Genomic DNA, 14030 nt, shown 5'->3' on the forward strand with positions numbered 1-14030 from the left:
ACTTGAAGTGAACTTTTCAAGGTACAAACATATCTATTTATCACCTGGCTATTGCATCCTGCTTAAATTACAACATTCACATTTTGATTTTATTTGTAAAGTTATAAGGTCTTACTGATAAGTAAGTGCTTCTCTTAAGTAAGTAAAATTAACATTACCATATGAACTGGAATTGCTGTTAAAAGTATCTCGCTAGGGGTTTGATTTATTCTATGATGCTTTCACTGATTTAATCATTGCTTAGATTATCAAAATACAATAATTTATTCTCATAAGTAAAAAAGTTTCTTGGGATTTTCCTATGTCATAAACAATAGATATCAGTGATTGATAAATAAAAGAAAAATATGCCAATTGTGACATCTCAGTTCTTATTCCAGCATTTTTTTTTTTTTGCCTTAGTGCTTTGTTCTTGCTAAAAAGTTCATGGGATGAAAAATGTGATTCTTTTACATTTCAAGTAATGAAATAAAGTTTATTTTCATGTCCCAAAATAAGTGTTATTAAATATTTTTAAAATATATAATACACAAAAATAAATTGTTGAATTAAATATGTAAATATTAAAAGAGACTAAATCACCAGTGTACTAGAAATATATATGGGTAATTTTGTCATGAGTTTTCTATACCACAAAGGAAATGACTGATAAATACTAGTCTCATAAAAAGTCTATAGTAAAAGTCAAAAAGCAAATTAAAAACTAAAAAATAGTTCAAACATCTCTTACATAAAGTTTTATTTTCTGCTGATACACAAAGAGGTTATACAAATCAACAGAAGATTAAAAAGAACCTCTATAGAAAAATTAAAGAAATACTTAATAGCCAATTCACAGAAAAAGAAATATAAATGGCTAGTAAAATCTTTAAACGTGTTTTTAATCCAACCCATAAATAAAGAAATGTAAATCAAAATAACAATAGAATATCATTTTCACTTTTCAGATTAGAAAAAAGATGTTAAAACTCAGTTTTGGTGAGGCTGTGGAAAGCAGAAATTCTCATACACTATTGTATAGAAGTATATATTAGACCATTAATGAGGCAAAAGTTTTAATAGCTGTAAACATTTTAATTATACAAATATTCTAGGAAATTATATTATGTACATTAAAATGAGTACAAAATATATTTAGAAGGTTGTTTATTGCAATATTTTCTGAGTAGAAAAGAAATTGGAAATAACCAAATGTCCATAAATTTGGCAGGGTTAAATACATTCTATTATATCTATAAAATGGAAATATTAGGCAGCTATCTAAAAAAAAAGATGATATAGCATAATACTCTATAGTGTAAATACCATAAAAATCTCTGGGATATGGCATTAGAAAACAAAACAAAATATAAAGATAACTTTAATGGTATGATTATCTCTTCAATTTTATTTGTCTTTTCCTTTCTGTTTTTAAAATGGAGGTATCTTGGTACATTTCTGTACAAATACACTTGAAACTGTTTATTTCTGGTAATAGCACTATAAGTTGGTGAAGAAATACTTTTCATTTCATATCCTTGAATGCCTTTTATTTTCAAAAGTTTTTTACAATGTGCAAGTATTTTTAAGATAAAAACGGCAAAGACAATTGTTCAGTATAGTGAGAAATGGTAAAAAGTACCCTCTAAGGAAGTAGAGTACCTCATCACTAGATCCCTCACGTGTACTTGATTGCACCTATTCACTGTTTCCATTTCCTCCTCTGTAAAATAATTGAATTACACTAGAAAGGTAGTATGTAAATTATCTTATATATCTACAGGTTATAGTTTTATGTCTTAAGAATCCATTATAGAAGAGTGGAAAAACATGTTTGAGATTTCACTATCTACTTTGAACATCTATAGCTACTACAATTAACAAATCTCTATTTGGTACTTTATAGACAGACTGTAGTCATGTCTTTATGGTGACAGAGAATAATGAATAATGCTGAAAAATTTGACAAGCTGAATAAACTAAATATGCTCATTGTCCAAGTAGTGCTTCTGGGCCTCAACAGGTCTCAAAGTTTTGAAACATGCCAAACAGGATTGATCCAGAAATGTATTTCTTATATACTTTACTGCCAACTTCTAACCTTGGCCCAGGTATTTTCTTGAATTTACCCTTGATATATGATATCAAATACACAACTTGAGTAGAACAAAATGTCAAAATGGTTTATAATTTCAGCTATATATTGCCATATGCACTCTTTAGAAGTTTGTGATATTCTAAAACATTTTAATGCATGCTCTCAAGTTATAGGAAGTGCTCTGAACCTTTTTAATTTGTGCTCCTTTAAACTTTGATACGATAATTACCTTCTTCCATTGTGACTTAATATTCGTGTCATTTGGATTGTGTTTTTAAAAGCAAAACATCTCAAAAATAAAAGCAAAACCTCTCAGTCATGGTTTGGATGACAAATAATATGTTCACTTAAGTTACACAGTGGAAATTTCACACTGTGTTTTCTCTAAGAAAGTAGTTTGTTCCTCCATTTCTGGCTTCCATGATTGTGACAAGAACAGAACCATGATTCAATGGTATAACTGATAATAATGTTGTGTTATCAATTGCATCATAATTTGGTTTATAAATTGGAATGAAAGTAAAGCCTATTGAAAATTATATTAAGAGACTTTTTGGTTTCTCTAGTGAAAAAAAATTAAGCCCTCTCATCTAAAATCTTAATAATTTCTGAAAATGTCATTTGGCTCCATTTTTCAAATGCCCACAGTGGACTGTCTACTTCCTTGTGTATTTTTTCATATCGTATGCGTGGGTCATGGTAATGCTGTCATCTGTTACAGCAGCAAGCAATAAGAAAATAATAGTGCTGTGAGTGCAATGTTGATTAGACACATTAAACTCAGGAAAATTCAATCAAATCTCATCAATTTCAATAATTTACCACCACACGTCCTTGTCTAGTTAGAGATAAACAATTTAATTTTGAATGAAGCATTTGGAGAAATCTCTACTTCAGAATGAAAGTAAAGATGAAAGGATGAAAAGAACAGATTTCCTGTGCTCACCTCAAATGGAAAGTTAACTACATATTCCTGAAAAGTTCTGTGATTAATCTTGGCCTGCCATGAAACTAATACTTAAAAAAAATAAATAAATCTAAAGTTTGACCTTCCACTTTCATTTACAGCCTGGATACACGGAGAAAAAGGAAAGGGGGTGATATTATTCCTAGAAAACATTATTTGCCAAAGAGGGAAATGATGATTCAAGAATCCCTGTAGTTCTACCAATCCCTTGCACCAGAGTGGCAATGGAATTGACGAGGACAGCTAAGAGTAGCAATGAATCCAGTCTCTCTGTGGCCAAATTAATTTTGGCTTTCACAAATAATAAGTTTGTTCAACTTTAGGGAGATACAGTTGAGCATCTTTCATTCATTTCTGAATGCCTATTATTACTGTGTTTACTATCAAGATAAAGAGGAGCATCAGCTGGTTGTCCCTGAAGCTGACCTCCTAATTGTACATTGTTAATAGCTAACAGACAGGGCATGCATCCCCTTCTCCCTCTGTTCTAATACATATATACTTTGGGGGCACAATCCTGAGCAACCGGTGAGAATACAGAGATCAAATTTAGATTAATTCAGTTCTGGTATTATTTCCTCAGAAAGCCCACCCTTGACCACCCCACAAGAAAACTCACCTGTAATATCTCGTAATCATGTGGTGGAAAGGGCAAAAAAATGCTTCCAATTCTATCCCAATTCTTTTAGGAACGGTTCCCTCTGTCAACTCCTACCGTAATAGTAGTCTACTCCTTATATGAAACAAAAAACACTTTGAACAACCTCAGAATCAACTTGGGAGAAGTACAAAAAAAAATGGAGGTGTTTCATTTGGTCATAGCTGAGCTTCAATTCTGTCAGTCAATAACTGGCTACATAAAGTTTGAAATTGACTTTTCTGAGCTGAGCCCTGCTTTTTCAGTCTGATTCTGGAACCTCTGACTTCCAGTTATCGCTTAATGGAGGTGTATTTCTATAGATACCCAGATTCATAATTCTCTAATAAAGACCTTGCCTATGCTAAACAGAGAGATAAGTTTCATGGTTTCAACAGCTAAAATCTAGCACAACATCTTTGTCATTCTACAACACTAAATTTCAGGTGCATACATGGCCTACAGAATCTAAAGACCATTATGAAAAAATTTTCTGTAACTAATGATTTAGTTTATAGATAAACTTTTTTAGAAGTTTTATGTACTTCACAAGATATTTGGTATCTTAATACACACGGCTTCATAAAAAAGCCAAAGTCAGGTTTGAATTTTGCCCTGCATCTGTGGAGTAACTGTAACCCTGTTAATCACTACCTATTCTATCCCCCAAGTTTAATATTTATAATAAAGAGAAGTTTCTAATAGTTTAAAAGACTATGCAAGAGAATGACTCGTGATTCAATTAAATCCATAAAAAATACTAAGGTGTTAAGGCAACAAGTATTCTATCAATACTGAGCAGAAAAACTGTCAACTACAGAAGCAAGAAAGTATTAATATGTGACTATGTAAGTAAGCCTTCCATAGATATTTAGATATTTACTATAGAAAAATAAGGTTACTCTCTATAGTAGGTTGAATAGTGTTCCCCACAATTTCATGCCTTTCTAATTCCTCAAAATATGTATATCATTAGGAAATAAGGCCTTTGCAGATGTAACTAGTTTAAGGTTCTTGAGACGAAATCATCTTGGATTTAAGGTGAATCCTAAACTCAATGACTGATGTTCTTATACGAAAAGGAGAAAACAGAGAGTCACTGACAGAGGAAAAGGCCATGTAAAGATGGAGGCAGAGTTTGAGGTTATACTGCCAAAAGCTAAGGGATACAGGGGGTCACTAGAAACTATGGCAAGAAAGATTCTTACCTACAGCCTTCAAAGGGAGTATGGCCATTCTGGACCTTGCTTTTGGACTTCTGGCCTCCAGTACTATGAGAAAATAAATTTGTTTTAAGCCAACCAGTTTGTGGCAATTTGTTACAGCCTTCCTAAGGAATTAATAGGCTATCTCTGTACTGCAACAAAGTTGAAGCTGACACAGCAGTTCCATAAGTGTAAATGGTGACATCAAAGTCTCCGACTGATAGGAACATTTAAGTATGGAAAGATCAAAGAGAAAACTTACTGGGAGGTTGCAATGAAGTTTGCTAGTAGTAGTAAATCAACTTTAAAAGGGATTTGGCCCTCTGTTTCGAGTTGTTCCCTCTTAAATCCTATAGATAGATGCTATCACAAAATAATGTAACCTCTTCTAATCCCATGCTTTCAAGAAAGTCAAAGACAGGTCTTAAACAGGTATCAGTCTTTAAAAAAAAAATACAAAATTTTAAATAAATACTAAAAAAAGAAAATTATGACATTTATATTTTTTAGAATCCCGAGTGAAATACAGACTTGAACAAATAATAACTATTTTATGATGGTACATGATCAATAGCAGAGGTATTCTTAATATCACTTAAGCAAACATAGTTTAAGTAGGCTCCATGCCCAGTGTGGAGCCCAATGCAGGGCTTAAACTCACAACCCTAAAATAAAGACCTGAGCTGAGATCAAGAGTTAACTACTTAAGACTGAGCTACCCAGGTGCCCCAAATGAATATCACTTAAATCAGTAAGCAAATTAAAAATTATTTATGTTGTTGAAGAATTGGATTCAAAAAGTAAATATGCCCATTTTGATTAATGGAAATTATGACATCAAGTGACAAATACACAAGGGAAAAATAAATTTTCTTTTGGCCTAGAGTATATCCTATCCTGACACTGGTAAAGATACTAGTGAGTATGCATTACTTTGCTTGAGGCATCAAATCAGCATGATTACGAATTCTGTTTGTCTCTTACTACTCAAAATTAAACATTTTTTAAAGTAAGACTGAACTCAGCTATACAATTTGCTATATAAATTTAAGACATTATTAAAGCAACATTTTAGGTAATTTCCAGTTTACTTCTTTTTTCCTGTATACTGCATTATGTTTCTATACTTACTTAAATCTCAAAATTCAAAAGACCCTAACTCACATTTTTTATCTTTAAAAAGTTATGACCTATAGTGCAATCCTATTTTGATATTTTTTTTTTAAGATTTTATTCATTTATACATGAGAGACAGAGAAAGAGAGAGGGAGAGGGAGAGACACAGGCAGAGGGATAAGCAGACTCCATACAGGGAGCCCAACGTGGGACTCGATCCTGGGACTCCAGGATCATGCCCTGGGCCACAGGCAGGTGCTAAACCGCTGAGCCACCCAGGGATCCCCTATTTCGATCTTCTTAACAAAAACCAAGAAGAGCAAATAGTGTGAAAAGTTCAAATACTTTTTTTTTTTTTTTATGATAGTCACAGAGAGAGAGAGAGAGAGAGGCAGAGACACAGGCAGAGGGAGAAGCAGGCTCCATGCACCGGGAGCCCGACGTGGGATTCGATCCCGGGTCTCCAGGATCGCGCCCTGGGCCAAAGGCAGGCGCCAAACCGCTGTGCCACCCAGGGATCCCTTTTTTTTTTTTTTTTTTTAAGTTCAAATACTTTAATGAAAATATATTTTGAATGATAAAAGATCTATTCACACATTTTACCCTAAATACACAGAAATGCATATATTTAAAAAATTAGAAATTATTTTTAAAAACTGCCCTAAAGACTGTCAAAATCATATGGATGGCACATGTAGATATCCATCACTAAATGTTATATGTTCAAAGAAGGAAATACTGAAGGAATTATCCTTATAGAAAACAGTATAGATCAATTATTATTTTTCCTCTTCTTTTTTTAACCTGAGAGATGTGCAGTAACTATTAGTAAATGAAATTGTTTCTGTAGTTAATACATTTTAGTTAGCCAAGCCAACCTTCTGATCAATCTTCTAGTCACCAAACATTCTAAAGGTGGGAAAAAATGGTTTTAACAACTCAAAGATGAGTCTATTTATATTCAAATTGTTTTCAGAGACATTGGTCTCCTAACACTTTAAGAGCTCAGCAAGATGATTAAGGTATTTATATAATCAGATGGAAAGTGAATACAGTTATGTCAATAGCTAAATAATTTCCACTGAATGAGTGAATGAATAAATAAATCAAACATAAAAAGGCAATGTTTAAAATTGATCAATATAAAAAACAAAAATGATAATATAAAAGAATTACTTTAGATATATAAATTATTAATATCAGATAATTATACTTCAAAAGAAAGAGAATTGCTTTTTTTTTAAGATTTTATTTGTTTATTCATGAGGGACAGAAAGAGAGAGTCAGAGACAAAGGCAGAGGGATAAACAGGCTCCCTGAGGGGAGTCTGATGCAGGACTGATCCCAAGACTCCAGGATCAGGACCTGAGCCAAGGTAGAAGCTTAACCAACTGAGCCACCCAGTGCCTGAGGAATATGTAACAAAATTCTTAAATCCTATAGTTAAAATAAAAGTCTCCTCCAAAAATATAAAGTTAAAAAAAATTAAAAACTTAAAATCTCCCAAATTAGTGTTGAGAGTGCCACAGTATTTATAAAAATAAAAATCAGGTTTTGAAAAATCGTTGTTGCTACATAAATTTATAGAGAACAAAATCATCTTTGATTCAGCCTCAATTTTAAATATAGAATATTGGCAGTAAGAAGGTGCTCCCCAAACTGTCAGGTGAATTATATACTGTGATGGGAAAAAATAAGAACCTATAGAAATGTAGTACAGCCTGATTCAGATAGGAGAAGTCTGTGAAGTTCTCCCTGAGAAGGTATTTTAAAATAAACAACAATATCGTACTTTATGGAATTTGTAGTCTAGCAAAGAAGAAAAGCGTTCAACTAAAAATTACATAAGCACTTACATATTTACAACTGAGGACTATTCATTATCATTGATAATCACACAATTCCATACTTAACTCATTTGTTGATACGACTCCTCAGACTGAAAATGATCTCCTTTCTCCTTTCAAGTGTCTTATGTCCTATGTTTCATGTTATTTCAAGGCCTGGTTCAAGTCCCATTTCTTATTTGCAGCTCACTGAGATGTCTCTCTCCATGGACTATCTTTATTACTTAATGACTTATTCAGCAATAGTAAATGGGTTTCATTTTACATCCAACTTCCATCAATTGGTAATGATTGTCTAAAGTGTTGTCTTCAGGAGGAGTTTTAGATCAAGTTCTAGTTTAGTGGCAGAGAGAACCATGATGGGTTGGTGATGTCCTTCATGGGCACTGAGGGGGAGCAGGACATGTGGTCCAGGGCAGTCATTTTACAGGAATGCTGTTATTTTCACTTTTACAACATTCATTTGATACCAAATTCAGGTCTACGGGATGCATTTAACACTGAGAGTGCCTTATTTTATTTTTAAATTTATATCATGTTTCTTCAGGAATCCCATAAGATTCCTACAGTCAAGGACCATATATAACTCTTTATGTCCATAGCATCTAGGCATGCCTTGTAAAGTAGGCATCTGCTGATGATAGTGAAATGACTTTTTTTGGCATTCACTCTTTTTACTATTATTCACAAACTCATCTTGTCTCTTGGTTTCTCTCAAAAGATTATCAATGCCAAAAGCATGTTAAAAAAAAAACACCATAACATAAACATTAAGTAAATGTATAGTCTTTGTCATCTCTAGGTTCAAATGAAACACTAGAAAATTGGTAATATTTGAAGGTTAAATATATGCCTACCAAATAACACAGTGGGATAAAGAGAAGATAAATACACATTTTTAAATGAATTTAAACCTTTTTTAAAGATTCCAAAGCTGTGTCTTTTAAAATATATTTTATATTTTTAGTATGTCCTAGAATTTTTATCCTTTTTTTAGTAGACTGCATCTTCCTGCACATAATAAGTGTTGAAGAAATCCATGTCGATTAGTTTAGAGTTACATTAGAGAAATAGTTCCATTTTACATTCCCCCCTGCTAAGCAAATGTATTTATCATATTCCATAACAGCTCACAGTTTGTTATACATTAACTGCTCATTCTCTGTGCCAATAAGACTGTGCTGGAACAGCAAATGAATTTGGGGCGTTCATTTAAATGATTCTGCAAACCACAGGCTACCCAGTTGTCTAATGATAAGAGAGCCCCAAAGCCACCTGATCACCATTATACTCCCTTATTTTTTTGGACTCGCATGGTCAGTACTGTCAGGATCAGGATCCCAATACTGAGAAGAGTGAGAAGGAAAAGTATACCTCAGACATAATCATGAAAGGGGGCTTTATTAATTCAGGCACCAATGATGATGTGGTTAGGTTGGAAGGAGAATGGAATATAGGTTTGAAGTGCTTTATCTGCTCCAAGACCAATGCTGGTTTTGGCACTTCTCTCACTCTAGTGAGTTGCAAAAAAACAAGCAGGTGCTAGCAATCTGAGAGACCACATGCCAGCTACAGCTGCTTCAAACTGATTCAATTACATCTGCCTGAATAGTCCCAGGACATCAAACCAGTTGAAGAGATCCATAGGTTGCGAGGAGACCCAGTCTGTCCTGAGACAACCACCTGCAAATCTCCAGGTTTGGATATGAATGATCATTCTATCCCCAGGCACAGGAAAAAAAAATGAGTGGGGGGACAGGGAATGTGATATTAATTCACTTGGTTGGAGCCAGCACAAAAGGCCCCTTCTAATTTTCATGTTTAAAATCTGACAGTAGCTGAGGTCTTAAGGATACCTTGAAACAGCCTGATTTTGTGAGAACATTTCCCAAATCATTGGGTACAGCACATTTACAGAACATGCTCTTGGGATCCGGACTTCGCTCCAAACCTTGTTTGTACAAAAAGGGGCCAAGCAGCTGGGAAATTCTGGAGTGGAGTGTGTCCTCATTAGTTCCCATCTGCCACCAGAACTCAGCTCATGGCAAGTTTGGCTAAGTCCTGGTGTACTCAGGTCCAAATGTGGGTCAGTTTTAATTACACTATACAGAATTCAGTGTGCAGTTTTTAAATCCTTATTATACAGCACAGAGGAATGGGCAGCTCTCCAGCTAATCAATTTTTTAAAAGTACATATATAAAATTTTTAAACCAGGGTAGACAGACAGTGGGTGGAAAAAATATCTTATAAATGAGTACAAGGGTTACTTAAGAGAATTATTAGTGAAATTGGGTCATGAGCAAGTTCTGCTTTAAAACTTCAAAGTCAGAAACAAACTGTTCCATTGGTAAGATAGGAAACTTAAATAAGGTACACAATAACCCTTGCTCTTTGGTTTGAATAAGTAACAAGGCTGCAGCCAGTTTACAGTAAACACCTGCAGAGGCACTGGCTTTCACACAAGCAGAGATATTTCCTATTCTGTCATTCTTCACACCTCATCCCTTTCAATGTTTATCACTCATGGCAGAGACTGCAAAAAAAGGGGAGAAAATCACAAACTACCTGTTAAGAGTGAAAAACAAAGATGAGGGAGAAGAAAGAGAGAAAGGAGAACAGAGGGCACATGTGCTGAGTAGCAGACGCTGGGCATGACTAGGCTCTCAGTGCCATCCACACAAACTGGGGCCAGAATCAACCCATGTAGTCTATGTTCAGAATCCATCCTGTCCAAAAGCTTCATCAGGTGCAGGAGAATGAAAACACTAAGCCTTCAAAGACAATAATCAGCAAAACATTCAGGAGTGAAGATGTAGGGCAATGCTGGGCATTTAGCAATAGCACAATACACCATTTTTTGATGGATAAAATGTTCATTGGCACAAGCCCTAATGAAGACCACCTTCCCCTCCCCCCAAAAAAGAACCTTAAATGAATGCCTAAAGTACAAATGTTTTGGAGGCTTTTGACCACGTTGTCATGAAGCTCATCCATTAAAAATGCAGCCTGAAATTCTATGGGTTCAAATATTAGCAATTTGACATGTACTAGATGTGTAATCTTGGAGATATTGCTAATCCTCTCTGAGTTTAAGTTTTCTCACCTGCAAAATAAGGAATAATATCCACCTAATAGATCGTTGTAAGGCTTATCAATAATACATATAAAACATTTGTAATACAAAAGTCACTCAGTAAACTTTAACTGTTAACCCAACTGTTCTGAGTTAAATTGAGCCCTCCCCTCCAAAAGAAAAGAAAAAAAAAATATTGGAGTACTAACTAAAGTACCATAAAATGTGACCTTGTTTGGAGATAGGGTTTTTACAGAAGTAATAAAGTTAAAATAAGATAATTAGAGAGGGCTCTAATCCAATATGATGAGTATCCTTATAAAAAAGGAAAATTTGGACACACAGATAAGCATGAAGAGATGATAAAGACAGGGAGAGAAGATGGCCATCTATTAAGTATATAAGAGAGAAGCCTGGGACAGATCCTTTCCTCACAGCCCTCAGAAGGAACTGGTCCTGCCAAAACATTGATTTCAAACTTCTGGACTGTGAGAACAAAAATTCCTCTTGTTTAAGCTCCCTAGTTTGTGATGCAGCCTAGCAAACTAATACCCAAATAATTAAAGATTTTATTAATCATCAGTGTTTACCTTCACACATCATGGTCAAAGCTAGACACTTGACATTAGGCAAGACAACTTTATGAACTCTGCTGAATAATAGTCTCTTCCACATATTGTGCTTTTTCCCTTCTTTTCTGATTGCTGTTCAGGCAGATACTGCTACAATATAAACAGGATGGCAGGAAAAAAACTGGTTTACTATAATTAAGATCATCTAGTTTTTATTAAAGATAATTAAGGGAAAATCATACACACAAATTCATAATTCACTTTTCTACTGTTGAGGGAGTTTGCACAGGAGAGTATCAGAACACGTTACCACACTAATTCCCTTCCCAGGAGAAAAAAGAAAGATTTATACAGCCATTTACTCATTGCCAACTATGTTCCCTAAATCTGAGGCTGCTTAATTGTGCCAACCTTCTCAATAGGACCACCTAGTTCACTAGGATGCATGTAAGAATACATGGTTCAGTTGGGGAGGATGGGTTCTTCATTGTTTGCAAAAGATTGGTTTTAAGGGTACTTGACTTTCAAAAGAGGGGTGATAGTTGTCTGGGAGTTGTATCAAGAGCCCTTCCATTGAAAGGTACATTTCATAATCACAGACTTTGAGGTGGATGTGATTATCCTCATCTTATGTTTCTCTTTAAATAGCCCCAGTCTTCTATAGAAATGGTAAGTCTAGGGGTGCCTGGGTGCCTCAGTTAGTTAAGCGACTTACTCTTTGCTTCAGCTCAGGTCATGATCTATTGGGTTGTGAGACTAAGCCCCATGTTCAGTAGGGAGTCTGTTTGGGATTCTCACCCTCTCCCTCTCCCCTCACTTGAGCCTGCTCTCTCTTTCTCTCTCCCTGAAATAAATAAGTAAAATCTTAAACACACACACACACACACACACACACACACGCACACACGAAAGGAGAAAGAAGAAAATTAATTTGTAGGGAATACTAATGAATGTTGTGCACCAAATAAAGCATTTTGCATATCTAATTAACTTCAATCCTCCCATCTCTCATTTAAAAGATAGATGCTCTTATCACCATATTTTAGACAAAAAATTGAGGTTTAGTAAGGTTAGGCAACCTTGGTCAGGTCACATAGCTACTGCAGTGTGGAACTGGGATTTCAATGCAGGCCATTTGGACTGCAAAGCTCCTAAATTCAAACTCAGGCAAGAGATTTAGAGTCCAGATATCCTAAAAGGTATTTGCAATTCATAGACTCCTTTAAAACATCTGAAGTCACATAGATAGTAGATGTCTTGCTAAACCTGACTCAGTTTATTCTCCTTAAGAAGAAATCAATTATTCACAAACACAAACTTCAATAAACTTCCATCAAATTAATCCCATTATAAGAATACCTGAGGGTCCTTTAGATTCAGTACAGTGATAGTTTTTTTATGATTAGAATTCCAGCAACTTGGCATAGTCCATTTAATTCCTGGAGATAAGTGATATACTCTCAAATCTCTAGAAGGAAGGTATTCCACATGAGGTATCTTACACAGACCAAGAATCAAGAGCTCTAGTTTCAAATTCTGTATCTCTCACCTACTAGACTATATATCATTGACAAGTACATGAACTTTTCTGAGCATGTTTCCTCACCATGGATATAATAAAGATGTTAGATGGATGACTATTAAGGTTTCATAAAGTTCTAACACTATGACATTTAAAATCTCTTTTAACCTATAAGAAGTAGAGGTAGCATCGGATAAAACCTCTAAGAAATTATGTGACAATGTTCAAGTGAGGATCTCTGGTCTCAGGCAATTAGATGATCTTTCCTCAGTAGCTAAGTGATAGCAGTGGTGGTAGTGATAGGAATAATATTAGGATAGCTAACATTTATTGAGCACTTGCTATGTGCAAACCACCTAACTGAGAATTTTACATGTGTTGCCTGATATTTAACTTGACACAACAGTATATGAGGTAGATGTTATTATTTTTCCAATTTTCCAAAGAAGTAACAAAGGAACAGAAAAATTAGGTAAGTTGATTGGGTCTATACTCATAGTAAGTGGTGAAACCAAAAAAAGCTCTATTGACATATCTTTGTTTCCCGTTCCAGTCTGTGTGCTCTCTGAGAACAAGAACTTTGCTTTATTCTTTTACCTTAACACCATGTCTGGCAAATAGTAGGTATCCACTTACTGTGTAGAATAAAAAGAAGAAAGAAAATGAGGAAGGGAGGGTGAGAGGGAAGGAAGGGGAAAAAGAAGCATATTTAGCCATACTATATCCTTAATAAACATTGATTTTCTTCCTTTATATCTTTAATCCTGAAATCACAGAAAAATCTACAATTATGCCCAGGGATCCTGTGGCTTGGCGACTTCTCCTTCCTGGGGATTCTATACTATAATTTCTGGTACAAGTCAGTGAAGCAGCTACAGTTATCTGGTTTAGTATTCTAGCTAACTGATGTTCTTGCCTCATCTTTTAACTTCAAATATTGAGACTAACAAACAAATATAGTTTATTTGAACACACTAAGGTTCTGGGGAAAAAAAAGAATGCCCTTGATACTG

At 34.6% G+C, this 14030-nt stretch overlaps 1 protein-coding gene across 42 annotated transcripts in view; it reads right to left on the bottom strand.

Annotated features, from left to right (window-relative positions):
- Positions 1-14030, bottom strand: part of ZBTB20 (zinc finger and BTB domain containing 20) — a 753858-nt gene that overhangs the window by 529337 nt on the left and 210491 nt on the right. For 12 of the 42 annotated variants that reach the window (XM_072723979.1, XM_072723962.1, XM_072724020.1 and 9 more), the window contains one exon: positions 4890-4952. The exons of the other annotated variants lie outside the window; for them this stretch is intronic. The gene's annotated coding sequence lies outside the window, so the exon portion shown is untranslated. The remainder of the gene's footprint in view (positions 1-4889; positions 4953-14030) is intronic. 42 annotated transcript variants of the gene reach the window in all.

This window comes from Vulpes vulpes, chromosome 1, assembly GCF_048418805.1.
Source record: "Vulpes vulpes isolate BD-2025 chromosome 1, VulVul3, whole genome shotgun sequence".
NCBI classification, from domain to species: Eukaryota; Metazoa; Chordata; class Mammalia; order Carnivora; family Canidae; genus Vulpes; species Vulpes vulpes.